The 18,298-nt window shown below is 42.8% G+C and overlaps 1 long non-coding RNA gene across 2 annotated transcripts in view; it reads right to left on the minus strand.

Moving 5' to 3' along the window:
• Positions 1-6,099: 6,099 nt before the first annotated feature.
• Positions 6,100-18,298, minus strand: part of LOC132539405 (uncharacterized) — a 211,673-nt gene continuing 199,474 nt past the window's right edge. For both annotated transcript variants that reach the window (XR_009550666.1, XR_009550665.1), the window contains exon 2: positions 6,100-6,243. This is a non-coding gene — a long non-coding RNA (uncharacterized LOC132539405). The remainder of the gene's footprint in view (positions 6,244-18,298) is intronic.

Consider the following 18,298-nt stretch of genomic DNA (forward strand, 5'->3'; position numbering starts at 1 on the left):
TATGAAGTTGAGAAAATGTAAAATGAACTTTATTTATATGTAATTCTAATTTTTGAAGTTGTCACAGGGGCTCAATTGAAAGCTTCATGTCTGCATAAAATCTATATTTTTAGTGTGTATGATAGATTATTTTTTAATATTAAAGTCTTCCAATTACTAAAAAAAAAAAAGAGCAAGAGAGAGAGAAAATCAAGTTGTAAAGCAGTCTGCCAACAGCTGGGGAAGACACAGGTAGAGATGTAGGTCTGTGCATGCTAGAAGAGGAACTGCTTCAGGGAGAGGACTCAGTGTGGACTTTATAATTGTTCTTGCAACTCTTTTTTACGGTATTGATTTTTTAGTCTATTTTATTTTTTCTTGACATTTTTTTCTTTATTAGGGGATTAATGTTTTACAGTCTCTAGGACCTGTAAATCCCCCCCTCCCACTCCAGAGTCTTTTACTTTGGCACAATACACCAAGATTTTGTTTTACTTTTTTATTATAGCCACCAGGGTTATCACTGGGTATCAGTGCCTGCTTGATAAATCCACAGTTCCCAGCAGCCATTTTCCTTTTTCTTAATTATTATTACTGTCTTTATTTGATAGGAAAGATAGAAATTGAGAGGGAAGAGGAGAAAGACATGAAGAGACACTTGGTTCACTGATCATGAAGCCCCCCCGCCCACAAGTGGAGAGCGGGCCTCATGCTGGTAATGGTTTCATTTTTTACCACCTGCTATTATTATATTTACTAATAAAGAAAACAGAAAAAGATCAGAGATATTTGTAGTGAAATGAGAAAGATAGACACATACACACAAGAAACGAAAGTGTGAGTATAAAAAAGCAAAGGAGGGGCAAGGGTAGACAGCATAAAGGTCATGTAAACAGACTCCCACGCCTCAGGCTCCAAAGTCCCAGGTTCAGTCCCTCACAAAGTCATAACCTAGGGCTGAGCAGTACTCTGGCTAAATAAATAAAATAAAAAAGCAAAAGGTGATAAATTCAGAATTCCAGACTCCATGACCCAAACTAGAAAGGTAAGAGTAGAAAAGGGCCTCTGAGGGGAGGGGCTGTAGAACTCTGGTGGTAGGAACTGTATGAAATTATACTTCTCTTATCCCACAATTTTGGCAATCATTATGAAATCACTAATTAGAGAGAGGGGCCTCTGGGCACTGGGCCTCTCACGTGACACGGCTGGTGGGTAGACAGGTCTCTGGACAGGACTACTAAGCACAGCTCTGCCCATTCCTCTCTTTCATTCTCTATGTAGAGAATTTTAAATTGGGACCTGGGAGGCCACTCAGCATTACTGTATTTGTGTGAGGCCCTCTGGTTCATTCCCTGGTAGTACATGAAAACAAAGCAAAGCAAAACAGACTCCACTTGTGTAGGGAAGTTAACGTAGCAGTCAAGGGTAAACCAGGGGATGGTTGAATTCTGAGCATCCACAGAGTCTTCTCTGTTCTCCTGCTGCCATTGAACTTGTTCCTTTTTCCTTTTTTCTTCCTCCAGAGTTATCGCTTCCCTACCTGCAGGGGAGAGACACTTCATGAGCAGAGAAGCAGATCTGCAGGTGTCTGTCTCTCTGTCTCCTTCTATATCTCCCCCTCTTCTCTCAATTTCTCTCTGTCCTGTCCAGTTAAAAAAAATTGAGGGAGTTGGGTGGTAGCGCAGTGGGTTAAGCACATGTGGCACAAAAGCAAGGGTCAGCGTAAGGATCCCAATTCGAGCCCCCAGCTCCCCACCTGCAGGGAAGTCTTTTCACAGGCGGTGAAGCAGGTCTGCAGGTGTCTATCTTGCTCTCCCCCTCTCTGTCTTCCCCTCCTCTCTCCATTTCTCTCTGTCCTATCCAACAATGATGACATCAACAACAATAATAACCACAACAATGCTACAACAACAAGGGCAACAAAAGGGAATAGATAAATAAATAAAATTTTTTTTAAAAAAAAATGGACAAAATGGCCACCAGGAGTAGTGGATTTGTAATGCTGGCACTGAACTTTTTCACTTTCCTTCCTAGGAAATACAGCTTCGGGAGCAAACTGAGTAAGAGGGCTTGTTAGGCTTGACCAGCCTCACCCTTCTGCACACAGCTGGACTTCCATTCACCGACAGAATGAATCATCTTTCTTGTGAGTAATCAAACTACCTATTTTAATATTGTTTCCTTGGGAATTTTTTTTAATTTAATTTTTTATTTGTAAAAAGGAAACATTGACTAAACCATAGGATAAGAGGGGTACAACTTCACACAGTTCCCACCACCAAAACTCTGTATCGCATCACCTCCCCTGATAGCTTTCCTATTCTTTAACCCTCTGGGAGTATGGACCCAAGATCATTGTGGGATGCAGAAGGTGGAAGGTCAGGCATCTGTAATTGCTTCCCCACTGTACATGGGCACTGACAAGTCGATCCATACTCCCAGCCTGTCTTTCTCTTTCCCTAGTGGGGAAGGGCTCTGGGGAAGCAGAGCTCCAGGAAACATTGGTGGGGTTCTCTGTCCAGGGAAGTCTGGTCGGCATCATGGTAGCATCTGGAACCTGGTGGTTGAAAACAGACTTAACATACAAAGCCAAACAAATTGTTGAACAACCATGAATCTAAAGGCTGTAATAGTACAGATGAAGAGTTGGGGTCCCTCCATTTTGTAGATAGCTAGTAGGCATACTTTAGTTAAATTCCAAAGGGCCTGTGGTTATATTAGTGATTTTTTTTTTGTTTTGGTTTGGTTTGGTTTTTGCCTGAGCCTGAAATCTGATATGCAAGTGGATCCTAATTATTGTCTGGAGAGGTGATGTCATGGCTGGCAGAAGGACCAGAAAGCTGGATCAGGGAAGAGAGTAGCTCCCAAATATGGGAAAGGTGTATAAATATTATTAACTGTGAACCCCATCAATTTGATGTGATCTGGGGCCCATATTCAGCTTAGGAACCTATGTGACCTCTGCATCCCTGTAGATCTGAGCTCACATTCTGTGGTCATAAGTAGGAATGTTCCACGCTGCCCCAATAAAAGGACCCATCTTCCTCAGGTGTAGCAGCATAGAGTATATTATCCAGCCTCCCTTCAGAGGATGGAACATTCTCTACCACTGTTGATACAAGTTGAGGGCAAGGTCCTATGGGGGCCCACAAAGGGGTCTATTGTGTTGTTCCTGATAAGAATGACGATAACAATGGAGAGAGGGATTTATTCAAGGTCTAGGCCCATCATGTCTGTTTGGGAATCTCAGGACTCCCCGAATAGGGCCCCAGCTGATGGGGTGGCCTGATAGTAACTAGAGAGTCATCCTTAAAGTATGCCAGTCTCTTGCCCTTATTTAGCTTTTGCCATCCTTGCTTTGATGAGATTAGCTTTGGAGTGAATCAGAGAATTGTAATAGGAAGTATGTGAGGATGGTATCTAAGTCTAAGTAGACACTATTTCATTATGAACTTCATACTGACTCACTATAGACTATCGTGTATTTTTGCTTTCAGGTATATATTTTGCCCTAATTTATGGATACATGTGAACATATGCTCTATCTTATGGGACCTGGTCTATATCTAGGTTTTGGGATTTTGTTAGGAAGTGAACCTCCTGGAATGGGATTAGAGAATACCATGAAAGGAAAGGTCTCGCCCAAGTAATGAGGGTGAAGGGTTGACATTCCATGCCTGATGTCAGTCTGAACACAGTCTGAAATGAAGCATGCTGAGGTGGTACTCCTTATGTTGATTAGGTTGGGATCGGTGGATGCAATATCATTTGGTATGAACTGAGAGAAGCATACAGGAAAGTGAGCCCCACCCTAGAGGTTCCAGGACTGGGGGAAATATAAGCTCTAAAGAGGAAGGGTTAGGGTCTTAAGGTTTAATAAGACAATAGATAGTTATTACTATAATCACATTATTTGGCAATTGGGTTAACTTTGAAATATCCCTTTGTTAGGATTTGCTGTATCTGTTTTAATATTTTTATCACAATCTTCACCCTGGACCACACCCATTTCTTGCAGGCCTGAAACTGTTGTTAAAATCAGTTTGGCCATGACACTTCTGGTTGGATCTTCTAGTAGAGAGGCGTTCCCCTTGGGATGGGGTGCAAGCTACCCTGTGTAGTCAGTCCACTACTTCTGCTGATGCAACGTGGTGCAGACAGGAAGGTCAGTCACAGAGCAAGCCTGGTCCGTCCCAGGCTTGGTCTTGTTTGATGCTGAGTTGTTTTTTTTTTTTTTTCCCTGCAGGGTTATTGCTGGGCTCGGTGCCTGCACCATGAATCCACCACTCCTGGAGGCCATTTTTCCCCCTTTTTGTTGCCCTAGTTGTTGCAGCCTCGTTGCGGTTATTATTGCCATTGTTGACGTTGCTTTGTTGTTGGATAGGACAGAGAGAAATGGAGAGAGGAGGGGAAGACAGAGAGAGAGGGGGAGAGAAAGACACCTGCATACCTGCTTCACCGCCCGTGAAGCGACTCCACTGCAGGTGGGGAGCTGGGGGCTCGAACCGGGATCCTTACACCGGTCCCTGCGCTTTGCGCCACGTGCGCTTAACCCACTGCGCCACCGCCCGACCCCCCCCCCCCCATGCTGAGCTTTTCTGAGCCTGGATCTTCTGACCCATGAGATAGGAACCATAACTCCTCTCTGTCGTGCTCAGATTCATTTTCTTTAAATCCTTACCTAGTGAATAAACTCCACAACAGGAGTTGCTTTTTTTTTTTTTTAAAGTTTAATTTATTTATCCATGAAAAGGAGAAAGAACCAGAGCAGCAATCTGCTGGGGAACCCAGGACCTCAGTCAAAGGCTTCTGTACCAACTCTGGAGTCCCTGAAGTGAATGATTCAGCAGCAGCAGGAATAGCCCAACTGACTCACTGCCTCCTTGCAGGAAGTGGAGACCAGAAAGCTGCTGACCAGTGGAGTAGGAGTAGGAGTTGGGGGAGGGGGTCACAGACAAAGCAGATCAAATCTGCACTTGAGCCCCTTAACTTACAATGATTTATCAGAACAGGTTTGTTGCTCAGAGATTGAAAACAAAAAGCGGAGTTTCTCATCTGCAGGCTTGTTTCTCATTTCAGACTCTACAGCAAGGATCAAGGCGGTTACTGTGTAACAAAGTGGCCTCCAGGCAATAAAAAAGTAAATCAATGCCCCTTTATCCTTGGCTGGGAAATGTTAATTTGTCTCAAGACCACAAAAATGCAGAGAAGGACAAGGTTGGAGAAACTCACTGTACCTTAATCAACAAGCTAAAGCTATCTTGCACACCCTGCCTGATCAAGTACTCGACAGAATTGCAAGGTGAGAATCACTGTGAACATGAAAGTGAGGAGAAAAGTCCAGCTAAGAGAACTAGCAAAAGTCAGAAGTCCATGACTAAGCTACCCAAGACAACAAAGTGAAGAGGTCAGGAGGAGGATCCATCTGGAGCTAGGTCAACAAGAGAGTGTTGTGATGGCGACAAAGGTAATTCAGTCAAGAGAGCAAGCTGTTCCAGGTCCTTGCTTATACATTCCCTTGTGAGGCTGATGTCATTTGTATGCTAATTGTCCCAAATTCCTGCTGGGGGGGGGGGGAGGTCACAACAGTTGCCCCTTCTACTGGTCAAGTAAATCAGCATCAACATAATTTTTTTTTTTTCCAAACAGAACACTGCTCAGCTCTGGGTCAGGGTAGTGTTGGAGATTGAACATGGATCCTCAGTCTCAGGCAGGACGGTCTCTTGAATAACCATAATGCTGTATCCCCAACCATGCAAAAATAATTTACAAGGGAGAGAAAACCCACCAGTGCAGTATCCAGCTAAGAAGTAAACCGGGAAGTTGTTCTCTCAGGTGACATGAAGCTCCTGTGCTCTTCTCCTCGAGTACACTCTCCTTCCTCTGTCTGGAAACCACACTCCGATCTTCTCAAGTAAACACCATTCCCATGTCCCTGATTACCACCCCACAGTGGTCTTCATGCATACACAACATACATCTGGGGCCATGTAGGACTGTTCTCTGTGTATTTAACTTAAATAAATTGTATCATATTGCTTATATTCTTTTTTTTTTTTCCATCCAGGGTTATTGCTGGGCTCGGTGCCTGCACCACGAATCCACCGCTCCTGGAGGCCATTTTCCCCCCCTTTGTTGCCCTTGTTGTTGTAGCCTCGTTGTGGTTATTATTATTGCCCTTGTTGACGCCATTTGTTGTTGGATAGGACAGAGAGAAATGGAGAGAGGAGGGGAAGACAGAGTGGGGGAGAGAAAGAGAGACACCTGCAGACCTGCTCCAGCGCCTGTGAAGCGACCCCCCTGCAGGTGGGGAGCCAGGGGCTCAAACCGGGATCCTTACGCCGGTCCTTGCGCGCTTATATTCTTTTGTTTTCTCCACATTCTGTTAATTTTTCTTTCTTTCTTTCTTTCTTTCTTTCTTTCTTTCTTTCTTTCTTTCTTTCTCTCTTTTTTTTTTTTTGCCTCCAGGGTTATCGCTGGGGCTTGGTGCCTGCACTACAAATCCACTGCTCCTGGAGGCCATGTTTTCCCATTTTGTTGCCCTTGTTGTCATTATTGTTATTGTTGCCATTGATATTGTTGTTGGATAGGACAGAGAAAAATCGAGAGAGTGGTTCAGGAGGTGGTGCAGTGGATAAAACACTGGATTCACAACCATGAGGTCCTAAATTCAATCCCAGGCAGCACATGTACCAGAGTGATGCCTGGTTCTTTCCCTCCTATCTCTCTCTTTCATGAATAAATAAATAAATTCTTTTAAGAAAAAGAAAAGAAAAATCAAGAGAGAGGAGGAGAGACAAAGAAGAGGGCAGAAAGACAGACACCTGCAGACCTGCTTTACCACCTGTGAAGTGACTCTTCTGCAGGTGGGGAGCCAGGGGCTCGAACCAGGATCCTTAAGCCAGTCCTTGCACTTTGCTCCATGTGCGCTTAACCCGCTGCACTACCGCCAAACCTCCCACATTCTGCTTCTTATTGAATACAGATTTTTTTTGCAAGTGACCTGGGAAGTTGTACAGTGAAGCACAAAGTGAAGTTGTATTCACCCCATGTGCCAGAGTAATGCTCTGTTTTAATTGTTCTCCCTCTCATAAATAAATAACTCTTTGGGAATAAACAAATAGATGTTTTGTTTCTTTTACCATTTTTAAGTGGGTAGTTCAGTGGCATTTAGCATAGTCACATCCACACTAGCTAGTTAGAGAAAGCAATGGGTCTTAGTACTAAGTTTGATTAATACTAATAATTTGACAGTATGGAACTTAATATATCTGAACATTTCTGACCTAGAACGGCCACGTTATATGGTTTAACCTCTTATAAATTATAAGTCTAATTCATTTTGTTTCCATGTTTTCAATCATATCTAACTGTCTACAGATGAATATTCAGGATATATATATATATATATATATATATATATATATATATATATATATATAATTTGCCACCAAGGCTATTGCTGGGGCTAGGTGCGCTTAACTCCCTGCCCCTCCCCCACTATTTTATATATTTAAAACCAGAGCTCAGCTGGAACCAGAATCTAGAAGGTCAATGGCATAGGCATAAAAATCCCCTTCCATTCTTTTCACTCTTACAAATAATGTTGCTCTGAAAAATTTCTAAGGGCAAGAATTTCTCTTGGGACACAGAGCCAGAAACAAAGTACCAGATCGCGTTGTGTCTTCAAAGTTTATACATGCCCAAGTTGCTCTCTCAGGTAACTATGTCCATTTATGTTTCCCCAGGGAGTGAAGTAGACTTACTTGACCACATATTCCCAACAGGGTTTGTCACTGGTTTCTAGAATGGGTGCAAAATGGCCATTACTTTCTATTTGCAGTTCTCTGATTACAAAGGAAATTGATTGCATTGTCCTGTGTTCATCATTCATCTCTTTTCTTTTAATTATCTTTTTTTGTTGTTTTTGTTCATCTAAATGGACTGGAGTTGTATAAAATATAGGCGTTTATATATCAGTTAGACATGCAGTTCCATTTCCAGGTTTGTGTTTCATTCTTTTACTCTTCAAATAATCAAGAAGAAAAAAGTTCACAAATGACAGATATACAATCAGATCTACAGTGATCTATTAAGAAAAAAAAGTGGATTTTTTTTTTTTTAAGAAATAGCTCTAACCATTGAGGTTGAGATAACAGACAACTATTCCAATTCCACAGAGTTCTGGGTTTCAGTGCATACTTATCTGATTGGGTGTGGCTTTTTTTTTTCAAGTTCATTTGCCTATATTAGTGCTTCCAGGAATCCAGAGGAGCTGGGGACTTGCCCGCCTGAGATTCCTGGTTCAGTCTGTAGCATTTTTTTTTAATGTTTTTTAATTACCTTTATTTATTTATTGGATAGAGACAGCCAGAAATTGAGAGGAAAGGGGAAGATAGAGAGGGAGAGAGACAGAGAGACACCTGCAGCCCTTTTTCACCACAAGCTTTCCCCTTGCAGGTGGGGACCGGGGGCTTGAACCTGGGTCTTTGCACACTGTAACATGCACTCAACCAGGTACACCACCACCCGGCCCCTATAACATTTTATATACTGAAGTAGTGTAGCAGTGCTCTGTCTTGTTGATATGCACTAGGACCTGGGTTCAAAGCCTGGGCCACCATGTGAGAACACTACATGGGAGCATCTCTAAGGGACAGGAACCTCGTGCCTAGCTGAATGGTGCTCCAGTGTCTCTCCACCTCTTTGTCTGCTTCCCACCCTCTATCTAAAGGAAAGAAAAGGAAGACAATAGGCTGCCAGGAGCAGACATGGAGTCATGCAGACAGTGGGCTCCAGTGATAACCTTGGTGGTGTTGTAAATGACAACCAATTAAACTTGCTTATTGAGGCAAAAAATAAGGAGTTGAAGCATTTTTTCTTTTTCTAAATATTTATTATTTTATTTTTCCTTTTGTTGCCCTTGTTTTTAGTTATTGTTGTTGATGTCTTCGTTGTTGGATAGGACAGAGAGAAATGGAGAGAGGAGGGGAAAACAGAGAGGGGGAGAGAAAGATAGACACCTGTAGACCTGCTTCACCGCCTGTGAAGCGACTCCCCTGCAGGTGGGGAGCCAGGGGCTCGAACCGGGATCCTTCAGTGGGTCCTTGTGCTTTGCGCCACTTGCACTTAACCCACTACGCTACTGCCAAACTTCCAAGGCATTTATTCTTTTGCAAAAGGGAATGCTGCCAACAGTGGCTGTCAGGCAGCAGCACGGGGCTTCACCCTTCTCCCATCTTTTACACCTGACACAGAACTGTCTCCTCCACCTCTGGACTGAGCTTCAGAGCTCACAATCTCCCTGTTGCCTAAATAAGGAAAGGAGGAAGAGCATCTGAGGGTCTCTGCTGGAGGATTATCAAGCACTGCAAGGAGCTGACCTAGAGAATAGAAAACTACTGGCCACAGGTGGTCATAGATAACAATTTATAAAAAGGACTTTTGTACTAAACAGTTGTTCTATTTATGTTCTTTTGAAGAGAAGACATAACCATCTCTCACAGTGGGGGGAGGGGGATCAAAAAAGGGAAAAGGCAGAAAGAAATGAAAGGAAAGAAAAGAAAAGAAAAGAAAAGAGTGTCCCAGAAGCTGTGCAGAGCATTAGACTTGCCTACATGTTCTGGGTTCAGTCCCTGCATCACATATGCCAGAGCAATAGGAGTGAGTGATGTTCTGATTTTCTTTCTATCATTCTTAGTTAATGAGTCTGAGGGGTAGTAGAGAATAGGTCCTGGCAGGCTCTTCCCTTTCTTTTTGACACCCCCTCCATGTCTTCTCTTTCCCCTTTACTATCCCCAGCCTGCTTGTAGGAAAAGGACATTTGTAAAGGCCCAGATCTGTAACAGACTGAGGTTTGTTTTAGAAAGTGCTCTCAGACCTCAGAAGGCCATAAAAGCTGACGGTTGTTGTTGTTGTTGTTGTTTAACTTTATTTATTGATTTTTTCCCCTTTTGTCGCCTTTGTTGTTTATCATCATTGTTGTTGTTGTTGCTGTAGTTGTTGTTGGATAGGACAGAGAGAAATGGAGAGAGGAAGGGAAGACAGAGAGAGGGGGAGAGAAAGACACCTGTAGAACTGCTTCACTGCTTGTGAAGCGACCCCCCTGCAGGTGGGGAGCTGGGGGCTCGAACTGGGATCCTTATGCAGGTCCTTGTGCTTTGCAACACCTGCACTTAACCCGCTGCACCACGGCCCAGCTCCCCTGACAGTTCTTCATACTCACAGCTGTGAGGCTGCCATGCAGAGGAGGGAGAGGAGATCAGGAGTGGAGAGGGAATACAAATCTTTATTCGGGCAGGCACCTCAGAGTTGGGTGAGAGAGCAGCAGTTCGGGCCATGAGGAGCTAGCAAAAAATGGCCGCCTCCCGCTACATGCAACAACCTTTCCATGCGTGAAAATCGAGTAAGAGAGAGAGGGGCAGAAGCAGAAGGGCTTTTGTGGGAGAAATTCTGGAAGTGACAAGTCGGGACAGGATTGGCTAGGAAACAAGGCACTCTGGGAATAGGGTTTTCTCGCGGGAACTGACAATACCCTGAGGGGACAACATGGTGGATGTGACCGCATCTGCACAATTTCCCAGCACACAGCTTTTTAGTTGAGGACAGAAGCCTAGTTCCACTGTTCCAGTTGCTTAGAATTCTGAGATACAATTTTAGCTGCAGTGCACTCCAGCTAGGCCAAGGTAAGAAAACATGCCCAACCACCTTCCTCCCCTGCCCTCTTCTGCTTCCAACTCCCAGAAGGTTTCTCCAGAAATGAATGAATCACTGGAGCAGGAAGCCAATTCCCTAGGAATCAGCAGAATGTAGGTATTCAGGGTGTCCTGTTGCAGCTGTTGTTGGCGGCAGGGGGTGGGGATGGGGTGTTTTTGTGTTTGTTTTGACACCAGGATTATCTCTGGAGGTTGGTGACTTTACAATGAATCCACTGCCTGGTAGCTATTTTTCCCTTGTTTTTTTTTTTTAAAAAAAATTATGTAGAACAGAGAGAAATAGAGAGGGGAGGGGGTCTCCCCTCTCACCTGCAGGGGAGTCCCTTCACAGGTGATAAAGCAGGTCTGCAGGTGTCTATCTTTCTCTTCCCCTCTCTGTTTTCCCCTCCTCTCTCCATTTCTCTCTGTCCTATCCAACAACGACGACATCATCAACAATAATAACTGAAAACAAGGGCAACAAAAAGGAAAATAAATTGAGAGGGGAGATGGTCATACAAAGAGACTCTCATGCCTGAGGCTCCACAGTCCCAAGTTCAGTGCCCCTCTCCACCACCACCACCAGAAGCCAGAGCTGAGCAGTGCTGGGGGTGGGGGGAAAAGAGGGGGAAGGGTAGAAAGAGACACCTGCAGCATTGCTTCACAGCTCATGAAGCTTCCCCCTTGAAGGTGCGAATCCGGCTTGAATATGGGTCACTGTGCCAACACCCTCCCCCTGTTTTGCCTTGTTTTAATGAAAGAAAGAGATGCATAAAGATGGGGGGGTGGAGAGGAAGAAGGAAAGGGAGAGAGAGGCCAGAGCACTGCTCAGCTCTGGTTTGTGGTGGTGTGAGGGATTAAGCCTGGGATTTTTTTTTTATTTCTTTATTGGGGAATTAATGTTTTACATTCAACAGTAAACACAATAGTTTGTACATGCATAACATTCCCCAGTTTCCCATATAACAATACAACCCCCACTAGGTCCTCTGTCATCCTTCTTGGACCTGTATTCTCCCCACCCACCCACCCCAGAGTCTTTTACTTTGGTGCGATACGCCAATTCCACTTCAGGTTCTACTTGTGTTTTTTTCTTCTGATCTTGTTTTTCACCTTCTGCCTGAGAGTGAGATCATCCCATATTCATCCTTCTGTTTCTGACTTATTTCACTTAACATGAATTTTTCAAGCTCCATCCAAGATCAGCTGAAAACGGTGAAGTCACCATTTTTTATAGCTGAGTAGTATTCCATTGTGTATATATACCACAACTTGCTCAGCCACTCATCTGTTGTTGGACACCTGGGTTGCTTCCAGGTTTTGGCTATTACAAATTGTGCTGCCAAGAACATATATGTACACAGATCTTTTTGGATGGATGTGTTGGGTTCCTTAGGATATATCCCCAGGAGAGGAATTGCAGGGTCATAGGGTAGGTCCATTTCTAGCCTTCAGAGAGTTCTCCAGACTGTTCTCCACAGAGGTTGGACCAATTGACATTCCCACCAGCAGTGTAGGAAGGTTCCTTTGACCCCACACCGTCTCCAGCATTTGCTGCTGTTACCTTTTCTGGTATATGACATTCTCACAGGAGTGAAGTGGTATCTCATTGTTGTCTTTATCTGCATTTCTCTAACAATCAGAGACTTGGAGCATTTTTTCATGTGTTTCTCAGCCTTTTGGATCTCTTCTGTGGTGAATATTCTGTCCATGTCCTCCCCCCATTTTTGGATGGGGTTATTCGTTGTCTTGTTGTTGAGTTTGGCAAGCTCTTTATATATGTTGGTTACTAGCCTCTTGTCTGATATATGGCATGTAAAGATCTTCTCCCATTCTGTGAGGGGTCCCTTGGTTTGGATAGTGGCTTCTTTTGCTGTGAAGAAGCTTTTCAGTTTGATGTAGTCCCTTAGGTTTATACTTGCCTTAGTCTTCTTTGTAATTAGATTCTTTTCATTGAAGATGTCTTTAAAATTTATGCGGAAAAAAGTTCTGCCAATATTTTCCTCTAAGTATCTGATAGTTTCTGGTCTAACATCCAAGTCCTTGATCCACCTGGAATTGACTTTTGTATTTGGTGAAATACAGTGGTTCAGTTTCATTCTTCTGCATGTTTCAACCCATTGTTTCCAACACCATTTGTTGAAGAGACTCTGCTTTCCCCATTTAATAGTCTGAGCCCTTTTGTCAAAGATTAGATGTCCATAGGTGTGGAGGCTCACTTCTGGTCTCTCAATTCTATTCCACTGGTCAGTGTGTCTATTCATGTTCCAGTACCAAGCAGTTTTGATGACAATGGCCCTATTATTATAGGGCCATACTATTTGAGATCTGATCTGGGAGTGTGATGCCTCCGGTTCTGTTCTTTCTTCTCAAGATTGTTTTGGCAATTCTAGGTCTTTTCTGGTTCCAGATAAACATTTGTAGCATTTGCTCTTTATCCTAAAAAATGTGCTTGGGACCTTGATGGGGATAGCATTAAATTTGTATATGGCTCTGGGTAGTATATTCATTTTGATGATGTTAATTCTTCCAACCCATGAACGTGGATCATCTTTCCACTTCTTTGTGTCTTTTTCAATTTCCTTGAGTAGTGACTCATACTTTTCAGTATACAAGTCTTTTACTTCTTTGGTTAGGTTTATTCCTAGATATTTTATTGTTTTTGTTGCTGTAGTAAAAGGAATTGATTTCTGGATTTCAACTTCTTCTAACTTAGTGTTTGCATAGAGGAATGCCACTGAGTTTTGAGTGTTAATTTTGTAGCCTGACACCTTACTGTATTTCCTGATGATTTCCAAAAGCTTCTTGCTGGATTCCTCAGGTTTTTCTGTGTATACTATCATGTCATCTGCAAATAGGGAGAGTTTGACTTCTTCTCTTCCAATCTGTATCCCTTTAATTCCTTGCTCCTGCCTGATTGCTATGGCAAGAACTTCCAACACTATGTTGAATAGTAATGGTGATAGTGGGCAGCCCTGTCTCGTACTTGATCTGAGTGGAAATACTTCCAGTTTTTCACCATTGAGTATGATATTGGCTGTAAGTTTGCTATATATAGACTCCACTATCTTGAGGAATTTTCCATCTATTCCCATTTTTTGTAGTGTTTTGATCATAAAGGGATGTTGTATTTTGTCAAAGGCTTTCTCTGCATCAATTGATACAACCATGTGGTTTTTGGTCTTGCTTTTGTTGATGTGGTGGATCACATTGATTGATTTACATATATTAAACCAAGCCTGGGATTTTGTTGCCTCAGGCATGAGAGTCTTTTCTTTTTCATAAACCTCATGCTATCTCCCCCACCTTATTGCTTCTATTTTGAAATAAAGAGATATGACAGTATTTTGTATGACAGGGGAAATAAGTTGGGGAGGTAAAGGAAGTTAATGGAGCAGCAGAGGGGAAGAAGGACAGTGGGGCTAAGGGTGCAGGATGGGGTGGTCCTTGCACAAGAAGGCTCAGCTTTGGAAGCAGCACAGACAGCTTGTAGCTGACAAGAGAAAGCAATAAACAACCATCAGAAGCAAGAAGGGGGTGTGGCCTTGGCATAATGCAGCTTTCCCTCTGTGAAGTGGTGGAGCTCATCAAATGAAAGTGAAGAAACTGGGAAATGGTAGTGCTGGAGAGAGAAGACACAGCATAAAATAGTCTGAGGGAGTAAAAGGAGGAAATAACTAAGGAGATGTCACAGAATTGCCAGGAACCACCAAAGCTGCTTAGATTCTGCTGTCCTTCACTTTGAACCACACCTCTGCAATGCTGTGCCTTCTTACACCCCCAGGAATCCCAGCATGCACGAAGAGTATGCAGGACTTGATTTCTGTTCCGTGACTGGGACTGAAGGAATGGCCAGGGTGTTGGGAGTGAATGCAAGAAAGTATGGGTTGGGGTTAGGAGTCGGGTGGTGGCGTACCTAGTTGAGTGCACGTTACAATGTGCAAGGACCTGGGTTTGAACCCCCGTTCCTCACCTGCAGGGGGGAAGCTTTATGAGTGATGAAGCAAGGCTGCAGGTGTCTCTTTCTTCCCTTCTATGACCCCCTTCCCTCCCAATTTCTGCATGTCTCTATCCAAATAAACAAATAAGTAATTTTTAAAAAATTTAATGAAAGTGAGGGATGTGTGTGGGGTTTGTCTATTTGTCAACCAGGGCATTGTTGAGACTTTGTACCCATGTGACTCCATCACTTGCCAGTGAACTTTTTTTTCTCCATATGGAGGGTGAGGCATAGAGAGAGGAGACACCAGAGCACCACCCTACTCATGAAGCTCCCATGCAGTGTCCAAGGCTCACAAAGCATGATCTGTACTCATGGCAAGGTGTGCTCTCTACTGACTGAGCTATCTTCTGGACCCAAGATAATAAGTTTAACAATGGACTTCTTCTGTGTAAAGTGGAAAGAAGTGAGCTGAGGTAGTACTGGGGGGCCAGGTGGTGGCGCACCTGGTTGGGCACATACGTTACCATGCACAAGAACTCAGGTTCAAGCCCCCAGTCCCCACCTGCAAGGGGGAGGTTTCGCAAGTGGTGAAGAAGTGCTTTCTCACTTCCTCTCTGTCTTCCCATTCCCTCTCAATTTCTGTCTCTATCCAATTTAAAAAAAAAAAAGTAGAAGACAGTTGAGGCCAATCAACTAAGTAGGGGCCCTGGGTTCAAAGAGAGCCCTAGAGGAATAAGAAGAGATTCTAGGAGGTGGCTGTCAAAGAGAAATGTGCTTAGTATTGGGACTGGGATGGAAAAAAAAATGCTGGTGATGGCAAAGTTTACGGTATTGTGACTGGGTGAGAGAGATGTGAGGTAAAACATCATTCAAAGGGAACGGGGAAGGGGCCAGTTTAGTGCTCATGTTACAGTGCAGAAGGACCATGGTTCAAGCCCCTGGTCTTCATATGCAGGGAGGAAGCTTCTTGTGTGGTGGAGAAGTACAGCAGGTCTCTCTCTCTCTCTCTTCCACATATATCCACCTTCCCTCTCAGTTTCTGTCTCTATCCAATAAATAAATGCATAAAATATTTTTAAGTAAGCAAAAGGAATGGGGAAGACCAGGGACAAAAGTAGATGGAACAATGGGAAATCTCTGTCAACATGGAATTGTAAGAGATTCAGCTCTTTTTCGTTGTGACTTTTTATAGTTCACAAATAATGTTCATGAGCATAAACTAATCAGAAAAAAAAAGTAGAATCAAAGATACAACTGTAAGCCAAATAGGAAAAAAAAAAAAGCTTTATTGATTAGTAAGTCATCTAGTATTAGCAAGTGCCCAGTTTACAAAGCTCACAAAGTTATTCCCATTCTAGAACTGCACCATGTTTCTCAGACATCTCATATACCCATTCAAAATGAAATCAAACAAGGTATGTTTTTACAGTGTGCGTACTTCCTTCCCTTAAATATCTTTTTTTTTTTTACATTTTATTGCATAGAATAGAGAGAAATTGAGAGAGGAGATGGAGAGAGACTGAGAGAGAGAAAGAGAAAATAAACACCTGCAGACCTACTTCATCGCTTGCTTGCAAAGTTTCTCCCCATAGGTGGAGAACCCAGATCCCTGACTTTGTACTATGTATGCTTAACTGGGTGCACCACTGATCAGCCCCCTTAAATATCTTTTTTAATGTGTGTGTGTGTTGCATAAAAACACTAAAGTATCCATGGAAAGAGGATGGCCAGAAATAAAAAGCAAGAATTTTTTAATGTCCTTTTATATTTCCTTATCTTTGAGCAATTTAAAGATATTCTCTACTCAAAATCAATATTCATAAGTAAAAATCAGTACAATTTTAACAGAGAAACTCTTTTAAATTGATATGCACAAAAGTTACATTAGAAAATAGTTATTTGTATCATCAAGAAAGTTATTTCATCAGGGAACTTCCCTTAGTGTTTTTGTTGCAAAGACTCCACTTTCAGAAGTGCAGTTCCTGTTCAAAGACTGAAATGTGCCTCTCTTTTCTAACCACATACTTAAAACAAACTACAACTTTTTGGCAAGACACAGGGAAAGAGTTAAATACCCGTAACAAAGTTAACCATCAAATTGCACAAGTTCCTCACTACACACACAAGGCACAAAGTTAACTTGTCACATGTGCTGTATATGATGCACAGACTTCACCAGATAACAGTTGCACTTGTTTGGCATGGCTCCAAAGGCTAAGTAGGATCAGTGGTTTAAAATAACTTCTAAAGAGGCAGACTCAAATCTAGCAGGGAAAAATGGGGGAGGAAAGAATAAGTAAAGCTTTCAAATAGAAGTGGACATACCCTATGACCCAATTCTTCTCCTGGGTATATTTTCTAAGGAACCAAACACACCCATCCAAAAAGATCTGTGTCTGCCCATGTTCATAGCAGCACGATTTGTAATAGCCAAATCCTGGAAGCCATCCAGGTGTCCAACAACAGATGAATAGCTGAGCAAGTTGTGGTATATATACACAATGGAGTACTACTCAGCTATTGAAAATGGTGAATTCACCTTCTTCACCTCTTCTTGGATGGAGCTTGAAGGAATCAGGTTAAGTGAGATCAGTCAGAAAGAGAAGGATGAATATGGGATGATCTCACTCATAGGAAGAAGTTGAAAAACAAGATCAGAAGAGAAAACACTAAGCAGAACTTGGACTAGAGTTGGTGTATTGCACCCAAGTAAAAGACTCTGGGGTGTGGGGGAGGAGGGTTCAGGTCCTGGAACATGATGGCAGAGAAGGACCTAGTGGGGGTTGAACTGTTATGTGGAAAACTGGGAAATGTTATGCTTATACAAACTATTGTATTTTACTGTTGACTGTAAACCATTAATCCCCCAATAAAGCAATAAAAAAATAAGGGGGCCAGGTGGTGACGCACCTGGTTGAGCGCACATGTTATAGTGCGCAAGGACCCAGGTTCGAGCCCCTGGCCCCACCTGCAGGGGGAAAGCTTCACAAGTGGTGAAGCAATGCTGCAGGTGTCTATCTGTCTGTCTCTCTCTCTCTCTCTATCACTCCCTTTTCTCTCAATTTCTGACTGTCTCTATCCAGCAAATAAATAAAGATAAAAAAATTTTAAAAAAGGAAATAAAAAAATTAATTAATGAAAGGGCTGAATACAGACCTGGGGGGGTAGATAGCATAATGGTTATGCAAGTGGGTTTCACACCTGAGGCTCTTATCAGTCCTTCACCTTGGAACAGAGCTGACCCTCTTTGCATATTTTTCTGCATGTCACACTAAGTAAATAATAAAAAATATTTCATAAGGAAAAAAAAAACCTGTCCAAAAGTGAAAACAAGTGACAGAATTGCAAATTCTCCATTAAGATTTATGAGCCCAGTAATCAGTGAGTGCTCTGAAGGCTGGGCCAGTTTTTTAAGCCCTAGCTTCTGAATAAAATCCAAGACTGTCTGTGGTATGAGTTATCTCCACTGGGAGAGTTGAGTGGAGGTGAAGAGTGCAGGTATATGAGTTACCGTCAGATAAAATAATAGATCAGAGCAGGTTGTTGAGTAGTTTAGCCATTGGCACTTGGCAGTAAATCTGAAACCCTCTAGCCCTGCATCTTCACTGAAAATTAAACGCTACATTAAAATTTCATTGCAGGGCCAGCAAAATAGCGCATGGCCCAGGTCATTGTGGAGTTC

This window comes from Erinaceus europaeus, chromosome 7, assembly GCF_950295315.1.
Source record: "Erinaceus europaeus chromosome 7, mEriEur2.1, whole genome shotgun sequence".
In the NCBI taxonomy this organism is placed as follows: domain Eukaryota; kingdom Metazoa; phylum Chordata; class Mammalia; order Eulipotyphla; family Erinaceidae; genus Erinaceus; species Erinaceus europaeus.